At 38.8% G+C, this 11,569-nt stretch overlaps 1 pseudogene; it reads right to left on the reverse strand.

Moving 5' to 3' along the window:
* Window positions 1-1,833: 1,833 nt before the first annotated feature.
* Window positions 1,834-6,569, reverse strand: LOC126073989 (olfactory receptor 9K2-like; annotated as a pseudogene).
* Between the last annotated feature and the right edge of the window lie 5,000 nt (window positions 6,570-11,569).

Consider the following 11,569-nt stretch of genomic DNA (forward strand, 5'->3'; position numbering starts at 1 on the left):
AAACCTAGAGGAAATGGACAAATTTCTAGAGACACTGTACCTACTCAAACTAACACAAAATGATGCTGAAAATCGGAACAGACCCATACCAAGAGAAGGGGTTGAAAAGGTAATCAAAAAAACTCCACGCCCCCCCCCCAAAAAAAAAAATAAAGCTCTGGACCAGATGGCTTCACTGGAGAATTCTACTAAACATTCAGAGAAGAGCTTACACCAGTACTACTTAAACTATTTCAGAACATAGAAAAGGAAGTGATACTTCTGAATTCAATCTATGAAGCCAGCATAACCCTGATACCTAAACCAGGCAAAGATACCACAAAAAAAGAAAATTACAAATCAATATCTCTCATGAATATAGATGCAAAAGTTCTCAACAAAGTTCTAGCCAACAGAATTCAGCATCATACCAAAAAAATAATACACCATGACCAAGTAGGATTCATACCAGGTATGCAAGGATGTATCAACATTAGAAAATCAGTGTAATTCACCACATAAATAAAAGGAAAGAAAATAATCATATGATCATCTCAATGATGCAGAAAAGCTATTCGACAAAGTCCAACACTCATTCCTGAAAAACTCTCAATAAAATAGGTATAGAAGGGAAATTTCTTGACATAATAAAGGGCATATATTCAAAACCAATGGCCAACATCATTCCTAATGGAGAGAAGTAGAAAACATTCCCCTTGAGAACAGGAACAAGACAAGGATGCCCTTTATCACCACTCCTACTTAACATTGTGCTGGAGGACCTAACTAGAGCAATAAGGCAAGAAACAGAAATAAAGTGCAACCAAAGTGGTAATGAAGAAGTTAAACTGTCCCTATTTGCAGATGATATGACACTATATATAGAAAACCCAAAAAACTCCACGAGAAAACTACTGAAAGTAATAGAAAGATTCAGCAGAGAAGCAGGATACAAGATAAACATTCAAAAATCAGTTGGATTCTTATACACCAAAAAAAAAAAAAAAGAATGATGAAAAGGAAATTAGGAAAAAAATAACATAATAACCCCTAAAAAAATAAAATACTTGGGAAAAAATCGAGCCAGGGATGAAAAAGACCAATACAAAGAAAAACACAAAACACTACTGCAAGAAACCAAAAGATATCTACATAAATGGAAAAATATACCATGTTCATGGATAAGTAGACTCAACTTTGTGAAAATGACAATTCAACCCAAAGCGATTTACAAATGCAATGCAATACCAATCCAAATACCAACAACATTCTTTAAAGAGATGGAAAAACTTATCATTAACTTTATATGGAAAGGAAAGAATCCCTGGATAAGTAAAGCACTATTAAAGAAGAATAAAGTAGGAGGATTCATACTACCTGACCTCAGAACCTGCTATATAGCTATGGTAGTCAAAACAGCCTTGTACTAGTACAAGATTGACAGATACATCAGCCAATGGAACAGAATTGAGAATCCAAATGTAAATCCATCTACCTATTTTTTTTTTATAGTCACCTGATTTTGGCCAAGGGCCCAAAGTCCATCAAATGAGGAAAAGGTAGTCTTTTTAACAAATGGTGCTGGCAAAACCGGGTGTCCACCTGCAAAAAAATAAAACAGGACCAATGCCTCATATCATATACAAAAACTAATTCAAAGTGGATCAAAGACCTAAATATAAAGCCAAAAACTATGAAGTTCATAGAAGAAAAAACAGGATCAACATTAGAGGCCCTAATACATGGCATTAACAGGATATAAACCACAATCAACAACACACAAGTGCCACAGAATAAGCTAGATAACTGGATCTTCTAAAAATTAAAAATACACTCATCAAGAGAATTCACCAAAAGAGTAAAAAGAGAACCTACAGACTGGGAAAAAATTTTTGCTTATTACAAATCAGACAAAAGTCTAATCTCTAAAATCTACAAGAAAATCCAACACCTCTACAGCAAAAAGACAAATAATCCAACTAAAAAATGGGCAAAGAAATGAACAGACACTTCACCAAAGAAGACATTCGAGCGGCCAACAAACACATGAGGAAATGCTCACTATCTCTAGCCATCAGAGGAATGCAAATCAAAACCACAATGAGATACCATCTCACCCTGGCATTACTGGCATGAACCAACAGAAAATAACAAACGTTGGAGAGGCAGCGGGGACTCTTATGCACTGCCGGTGGGAATGCAAAATGATGCAACCATTTTGGAAAACGATATGGCGCTTCCTTAGAAAGCTAGAAATAGAAATACCATAACCCAAACCCAGTGCCATCGAGTCGATTCCGACTCATAGCAACCCTATAGGACACAGTAGAAATACCATATGATCCAGCAATTCCACTCCTAGGAATATAACCTTTAGAAATAAGAGTCATCACACGAATAGACGTATGCACACCCATGTTCACTGCTGCATTGTTCCCAACTCCAAAAAGATGGAAGCAACCTAGATGCCCACCAACAGATGAATGGATAAACAAATTGTGGTACATGCACACAATGGAGTATTACGCAATGATAAAGAACAACGACGAATCTGTGAAGCATCTCATAACATAGATAAAACTAGAGGGCATTATGCTGAGTGAAATAAGTCAATTACAAAAGAACAAATATTGCATGAGACCACTACCATAAAAACTCATGAAAAGGTTTACTTACAGAAAGAAACAATCTTTGATGGTTATGAGGGATGGGAGCGGTAGAGATGGGAAAACACTTAACAGACAATAGGGAAGTGGTAACTTTGGCAAAGGGTAAGACAGCACACGATACTAGGGTAGCAACCACAACCTGTACAAGGCCAGGCCAAGGTAGCTCCACAGTCACATCCAAACGCCCTACGGGACCGAATTGCTGGGTTGAGGGCCGTGGGGATGATGGACTTCAGGAATATCAAGCTCAACTGGCATAACGTAGTTTATAAAGAATATGTTTTACATTCTACTTTGGTGAGTAGCGTCTGGGTCTTAAAAGCCTGTCAATGGCCATCTAGGATACTCCATTGGTCTCACCCCTTCGGGAGCAAGGAATAATGAAGAAAACTAAAGACACAAGAGAAAGATTAGTCCAAAGGACTAATGGACCACATTTACCACGGCTTCCACCAGACTGAGTCCAGTACAACTAGATAGTGCCTGGCTACCACCACTGACTGCTCTGACAGGGATCACAACAGTGACCTGGACAGAGCTGGAGAAAAATGTAGAACAAAATTCTAACTCAAAAAGAAAGACCAGATTTGCTGGCCTGAAAGAGCCTGGAGAAACCCTGAGAGTATGGACCCTGATACACTTTCAGCTCAGTAATGAGGTCACTCCTGAGGTTCACCCTTCAGCCAAAGATTGAACAGACCCATGGAATAAAACAAGACTAAAGGGGCACACAAGCCCTGAGGCAGGGACTGGAACCCAGGAGGGATCAGGAAAGCTGGTAATAGGGAACCCAGGGTTGAGAAGGGAGTGTTGTCATGTCTTGGGGATGTTAACCAATGTCATACAACAGTTTGTGTACAAGCTGTTTGATAAGAAACTAGTTTGTTCTGTAAACCTTCATCTACGTTTGAATTTAAAAAAAGATAAAAAATAAAAAAATAGATAAAATAAAATCAACAACGCAATTGGTAGAAGATAAACGATAATCAAAGCATGGTATTTTTCTTCTCTAGAAAATTTTTTACAGCCTCTCTGACATCTTTGTTTCTCAGAGAGTAAATCAAAGGATTCAACATGGGGGTGACTAGGGTGTAACATAAGGAGGCCACTTTACTCATTTCAGGAAATCTGTCAGGAGTGAGATACATAAAAAAGACAGCACCATACAGCACACTCACGACTCTCATGTGGGAGCTACAAGTGGAGAAGGTTTTCTTACGTCCCTCAGTGGAGCGTATCTTGAGAACTGTAGTCACAATATACATGTAAGAAACAATAATGACTCTGATGGTAGGCAAGATGATGATGGTACAAATAGAAAAAGACACCACTTTCTAGATAAAGAGATCAGAACATGAAATCCTCTGAAGTGGGTGAATATCACAGTAGAAACGGTCAGTGGCCCGAGAAGCACAAAAGGATAAGGTGAATGTCATGCTGGTCTGAAGAACTGAACTGATGCAGCCACAGAAATAGGAACCAGCCACCAAATGAGTGCAGAGACCTGTTGACATCTGAATAGAGTAGAGGAGTGGATTGCAGATGGCAATGAAGCGGTCATAAGCCATGGCTGCCAGGAGAAATCCCTCAGTCACAATAAAGAGGGCAAAGAGAAAGAACTGAGTCACACAGGCTGCAAATCAAATGGACTTGCTCTCGGACCAGAAGTAGATCAGGGCCTTGGGCACAATCTCAGATGAATAGAAGAGATCAATGAAGGAGAGGTTGCCTAGGAAGAAATACATTGGTGTGTTCAGCCGGGGATCAGTCATGATAATGGCCATCATCCCAACATTCCCTAGAAGAATTACAGCATATACGAGCAGAAATAGCAGGCAAAGGAGAATACCCAGGTCTGGGCTGACTCTGAAGCCAACAAGAACGAAGTCAGTCACTTCCGAATGATTCCTCCTTTCTCTGGTGCTGAGAGGCACCATGCAAAATAAAGGAAGGAATGCTTTGATTTGACCCTAGTGTTACACTTAATTCTTTAGTGTTAGAATTTAAAGCTACTTTGTAATAATTCTTAATTTTAGCCTTAGAACAGAGATACTGTGACATAAATGGAAGCCAGTTACAATTGATAATGAATTCAAAGGTTAGTTTCATTTCCTAATTCCAGCAATTGGTGGAATTAACTCTTTTGTCTCTGTTCGAGTGCAAAGTCTTCCCACCGCAATGCATTTCACATTTACAAGTACCACTTCTCTATGTATTTTCCACCCATGATTTACACAATAACTTCAATATCATGAAACGGTTGTTGAAAGTGAGCAAATATAACTGACATTTTCTAAACAATTTATATAGTCTCAGTTTGGAGATAGAGGGGGCTTCATTGGCCAAAGTGAGGAATAATTCAGTACCAATGAATACGAAGAATGTGAATGAATTGAAAAATCACCTAGGAGATGCAATTACTTTTTGTGGGTCACAGGTACTATATACCCTCTAGGAGAAAAGTTGTGCACATCAAAACACAAAAATAATTTTCCTGCCTTTACCAGGATTTCTCTTCTAGATGGACTCACAAAGCCCTAGCATAAACAAAAAATTTCTGCATTTCCTGAGCCCAAGGCTTACAGTTCTGGGAGAAGAAGACCATACACAGTTTAGCTAGAGGACATATTTTAGAAATGGACACAGAACAAAAAGATACACATGAGGAAATCCTTGAAAGCGTATTTGTTTATCTTCCAATATACCTTTCATGGGCATCGTTAATTCATTCACCACATAGCTCAATTAGACTTTGAACTCCTTGTATGAACAATATGGCCTACCCTTTCTCTCGCCTCAGGCCTTTATATGCATAATTTTCTCTAAGCAAGAATTAAATACCAAACATTTATGCAGTATTTATTATATGCCAGGCCCTTTTCTAAGTAACTTACAGAATCTATACAATAATAATATGAGAGAGGTCCTATGATGTCCCCTAGTGTACAGATGAGAAAACTGAGGCACAAATATATGAAGAAGACTGTTGAATGTCAACTGCTAATGTCAGAAGCAGAATCTGAAGCCAGGAAACCTCCAGAATCCAGCTCTTTATTACTATACTACACCACATTTTGATAAGGGGCACTTCTAGTGTCCTTACCTGACTTACTATAGAGGTGAGTTGAAGTTTCACATCTTCAGAATAAGCTACCTAATTCTCCAGTCTTCACCAAAACATCTTTGTATACATCATGCTTCCAAGGTTATAGCTGTCATCAGAGTATTTCAATACTCTTTCAATACAAACAAGTAGTCCATTTATGACCTATTATTTTAAAAGGTACTTTTATCTCATATCCTCTTGTAACTTCTTAGATTCAGTTAAAAGTGAAGAATTGCAATGTTTTCCTCCCTAGACAATAATTTTCTTAAGATCAAAATTCAGCTTGGTTTCTGTATATCGTCAGCATCAGCATAACGTTCTGTGTCTGACAATTGTAATTAATCAGTACATATTTATTATACAGGTAATATGGAATGATAATTGAGCATGAAGATTCATAGAAAAACTTGAGGGCTCTGTAATAGTTCCAGGGTTAGTACTGGGTTCAGTGTAAACAGACCTAAGTCTCAGTTTGCTTCTCTCACTTTCTGACTGGGACCTTGGACCAGTTACTCATGCTGTCTATGTCATCCTCATATACAAAGTGGGGATAAAAATAATATAACCCTCAAAGGTTTCTTGGGGATATAAAAAGAGATAATGTATGTAAATCAGTTAGCATCATTTTTGGCAGAGAAAGTACTCAACAAATGTGAGTTATTCTTTTTATTTTTTATTGTACCTTACCTTCTCAATCTCACAATTCACACCAAAATAATTGGTGCTAATGAGGTTTATATTAATAATATATAAAGGTGCTTTTGGATTAACCATTTGAAGCTGAAGGAATGAATCAAAGAAATTGTAACAAGCTTAAAAAGAAAAAAACTGAAGTACAATATTTTGCCTAAGGGAGAAGATGGCAGAGAAAAATGGCATTTTGTGTTAATGTTATTCAAGAATATATTAATGTTGAAAATAAAATATTTACCAGCCCCATGAAAAATAAATATGCAAATAATTTATTGTCAACAGAATTTTAATTAGGTGCTACTTAGTGTCTGGAGAGTTGTGAGGTAGTTAAGCAGTGAAAACACAGCCTGTAATAGTCATGAAATATTATTTTTAATAAGACATTTTATTTATTAACCTTAGGAGCAAAAATACAGATTATTGTAAGATTTACTCCTAATAAACTAAGCAAACTTTAATAGGTTTATGACTGAAAACATTCACACATTAAAAAGATAACACTTCCTACAGCAGCCAACAAGCAAGCAGTCCATTTATGACTTAGTATTTGTCAAAAATGCACGTGTTTTAAAAGTTACTTTTACCTTGTATCCTCTGGTAATTTGTCAGATCCAGTTAAAAGTGAAGAATTCCAATGTTTTCCTCTTGTTATTGTTTTCACTCTGGGAATGGTAAACATAAAGTTAATCAATGACTGTGCCACAACCTCAAGTGCTGAAAATCAACTCTTTGAGATAAAATGAACTACAAAAAAATTCCCAAATACATGTTCATTATCCCAGTTTTATATTCTTCCCATATAGGACTGGAATTTGTTTTCCTCGTTGCTCTATTTAAATTATTGGCCTTTCCTTTAATAGTTTGTTCCATGAAAAATGCTATAGGTCTTTTTAAAAGAGAGATGAAGTGAACTTTCCAAATTATGCTCTGCCATACTGAAGTAATTCCAGAAATTATATTCTGTAGTCATGCGAAGTAAACCTGAGGAATCAATCGGCAGGATATTCTCTCGCTTCCATTTCTGGATGCTTATACTCTTTCAACGAAGAAACAAAGATTGCCATGGATATGTAAGAAAAGTAGAGGCGCTGAGCCAAAGGTAATGCTGACAGTCTGCCAAAACATCTGCAGCAGTTATCCACAATGGATTTGATTGGACATAGCAGTGCAACATCTTCAAATAATTGCAGCATTGAGGCTTCCCTCATCTTCTGGGAAAGAAGGAAGTTTAAGTCAGTTATTAAGACATCTAGACCTAGGCTCCATGAGGACCACAGAGGCTCTAGATTAAAACATAATAACAATAGAGTCTAGTAGAAGTCAAAGTGCATACGAAGAGTTTTATGGGTCCCTGTTTGTGGGGATCCTTTGGGAGGAGAAAAGAGATCTGTCAATTTTGATTTCTTCACTGAAAAAGAAGCATTTTAAATGTATTATTAGAGCAAAGTTTTGGTTGGCAAAAGAAACAGATAGGAAATATTGTACTTCAGAATAAATTTTCTATTCGTTTGGTCTTAGCAGTAATCTTAATGCCTTGAAATGTACCTAGCAGGGTGACTCAAACCTTTTATGAGGATCTGAGCTTTGTGTTCTTGTCTCTGATGGAGTACTCTAGTTGCTCATTAAGATTTACCATCAGACATGACAGTACTAGAAGGCATTCTGAAAAATTCCCTGGGTTACGGCTGTACTCCTCCTTCTCTCCTTATTAACACTTTCCTTGGCTAATCAGAATCTGTCACCCAAAAGAATACAAAGCATCCATTGTACCTCTTGGTTCAATGAAAAGAAGAATCCACAAGTGTCCAGAAGAGTCTCAATTTGTAGTGTATTTTAGAAATTGATTGTCCCTTTGTAAAACTATTCCTCTTTTGAGTAGAAATTATCAGAGTCCAAAGACATATGGGTAGAAAAAAAAAAAAAGGTACAAGGAGTTTAGTAGATTTTAAAGTGACATTCCCAATTTTACCCCTAGCACTTAGACTTGCAGTTTCGTTATCGGAGAAATAACCTCATACGTTGGTTCCTAATACAGAACACAGATCACATGTGGATGACAGTGACCCAGCCTCTCATGACGTTGACATCAACACTTGATCCAAGAACTGATTCTTCAGTGAGCGATTACGCCACTCCAGTAACGCATCAGATTCTCTTTGATTAGTTGCATGAACAGTCTATCGAATTTCATGGGTATGAGTTCATTGCCTTCCTATTCTTGTAAAATGAGTACCTTGCTACAGTGCAATAGCGTAATATAGCATGACAGTGATTAAAACGTTTGTTTATTCCATATCAGGCAGTATTAACTGAAGCAACTTGAACAGAAAAGGCAACATCTATATACTTAGAGCAGTGTCCACACAAATTGCTCTTCCCCCTCATGGAAAAGTTCCAATGAGATTCGCCTGAAAATTGTTAGCTGGCTGGTAGTTCATTCCATTGATGAATTAATTGAATGGGAAGTGAAGTGAATGGGAAAGAGACTAGAAGATAACAGGTCATCGCCTTCACCAGATTATTGAGAATGTAATTTTCAAAGCATTCATATGGGAAACTAATATTCCCCATTTTTCTAACCACTTAGGTCCATCCATAAAGAAACCACTTTGTCAATAATCCTCCAAACTTGTTGCTTCCCAAGCTCCTGGTGATTCGGTTAAATCATCAGCCACTGCTCAAACGTCATTGTAGGTGAACATCTCCGTCGTACTTCCAGGCAAACTGACCAAGATACACAGCTTGAAATTATGTGTGCTAAGGATACTTTCATTACAGGAAACAGCCTAAAGTTGGAATAGTAAGCTATATTGTCCATTTCCTTCTGATGCCCATATTCAACGCTGCAGCATCTATAAACCGGGCTGCATTTAATTTTTTCCTCAGAAACTCTGAATACAGAATGTTTCGTGCTAATAGGTATAGGCTGAGATACAGATACACTGGAATATAAATCATTACTCATAAAACTTCAGCCGGTTATCATATATACCATTTGCCCTTAATAACAATTCTGTCAAACCCAAGTATACGCCTGAAGGATTATATACCATATGTTCACCTTAACACAGTCATTTGTATCCATAGTAAAGAATACAGGGCCCAAGTTAGGAGCTTTTGATCAAAAGATAACTTGCAGGAAATTTGCTTTTCTAGAAACCTCAGAAGACAGTGCTGTGATTTTTCCAATCAGGGTTTGTAATAGTTTCCACAGAACATCTGATAGTCCATAAAGACTCGAAGCATCCCTGGATATTCTTATTCATGAGTTCAAAGAAGCAACACTTCTCTTCCTGAAGAAGCTGAACCAGCTGAAGAACACTGTCATTTTATGGCCCGTGGAAAGTTGGGTGCTTCTTTGAGGGGTGGGGCCGTATCGGGGACTCAGTGTTGGTCTCTGCTGCTGGCAGATTGGGCACTTGGCAGTGGCTGTCACCAAGTCTGCGTTGATGAGTAGAAGTCTATGTTGCTGGGCCCATGCATAACCTCCATCCCTGCCATCATGGCCGCTTTGTTCATGAGCAATGATGGGAGTACCTGGGAAAGGAGAATGAGTGGTTTCCACAAAACACGTCATCCTACCCACTTGATTGTTAAAGTCTTCGTCTGCTGAGGTCACTCTTTAGTGAGCATTCACATAAGGCACAAATATCTTCACTTCTTTGGCCCATTCAAAGAGGTATATCCACATACTACTTCCCCATAAATCCTTATCTCCAGTTTCCCAATCGTGCCCTTCCAAGTCCTTGACAATCCAGCTAAACCACTGGCCACAGCCCATGGATCAGTATACATACAATCGCACATCTGGCCATTTCTCCTTCCAAGCAAAGTGAACACCCAGGTGCACAGCTCAAAGTTCTGCCCATTGGGAGGATTTCCCTTCCCCACTGTTCTTCAGGGAGGTCCCAGCAAGGGGCTATAGTGCTGCTGCTCTCCATTTTCAACGAGTGCCTCCATATTGTGCAGAACCATCTGTAACCAAGGCATGAGTTTTCTCATCTTCAGTCACCTGACCATAAAGAGCTCCCATGAGGCCACAGGTGCAGACTGGGAGATGAAAGGTATGTGGCAGGAGTGGAGACCATGGCATCTGGGCATTTCCTCATGCAACTTACTTGTGCCTTCAGGTCCTGCTGAGGCCCGATCTTGTATATACCACTTCAATTAATGATGGAGTGCTGCTGGGCACATCCAACTTTATGACTCTGTGGGTCAGAAAACATCCAGTTCATAACGGGCAGCTCAGGCCACATGGTGACTCGGTGGCCCATGGATAAGCGTTCAGTCTCTACTAAGGCCCAGTAACAAGCCAAAAGCTGTTTCTCAAAAGGAGAGTAGTTAAATGCAGAGGATGGCAGGGATTTACTCCAAAATCCTACAGATCTGCACAGTGATTTACCAAGAGGGACCCGTCCTTCTAAACAAGGATAAAGAAAAACGCATTGGCCAGATTAATGGCTGCATACCAGGTACCAGGAGGTGTGTTAATTTGCAGTTCACTCCTGCAAGGAAACTCCTCTTCCAAACTGATTGGCTGCTCACATCAGATCACAAAATGGAGACTGATTACATAATTTCTGCCAAACCCCTGAGAATCATGCCCTAACCAAACTGACACATAACATTAACCATCACAGTGGTGATGAAAATGTTCTGAAGTAGATACTGAGGATGGTTGAATAAGATTGTAAAAGTACATAAAGCCACTATGCTACATGCTTTAAAACTATTAAAACATTTTATTCCATGAGAAATCTACCTGTTAAAATAGTATAAAATATAAAGTGATCTGGAAAAATACTACGACAAAATCAAAAAAATTCCCACTCAGGTGAGTTGAAGAAAAGGCGTGGTTCTGGAGCTGAAATTCCCTAGCTGTGAATGAGGAGTGGCTGTGGAGGATGTGCAGCAAATGACTCAACCTCTGGTGACCGAGGCACAGCTGGAGATGGAGGACCTGGCGCTCTATAGAGCTCTGATGTTGAGCAGGAGCAGAATCGATGTCAGGAGGTGGCCTTGGAGCCATTTCTGGAGGTGGCACAGGATTCAAACCTACCCCTCCAGCTGTCTGTCCATCTGATATTGGTGATGGAATAGTTGGTGCACTATGGAGCTCCAG

The sequence above is a fragment of the Elephas maximus genome, chromosome 3 (genome assembly GCF_024166365.1).
Source record: "Elephas maximus indicus isolate mEleMax1 chromosome 3, mEleMax1 primary haplotype, whole genome shotgun sequence".
NCBI classification, from domain to species: Eukaryota; Metazoa; Chordata; class Mammalia; order Proboscidea; family Elephantidae; genus Elephas; species Elephas maximus.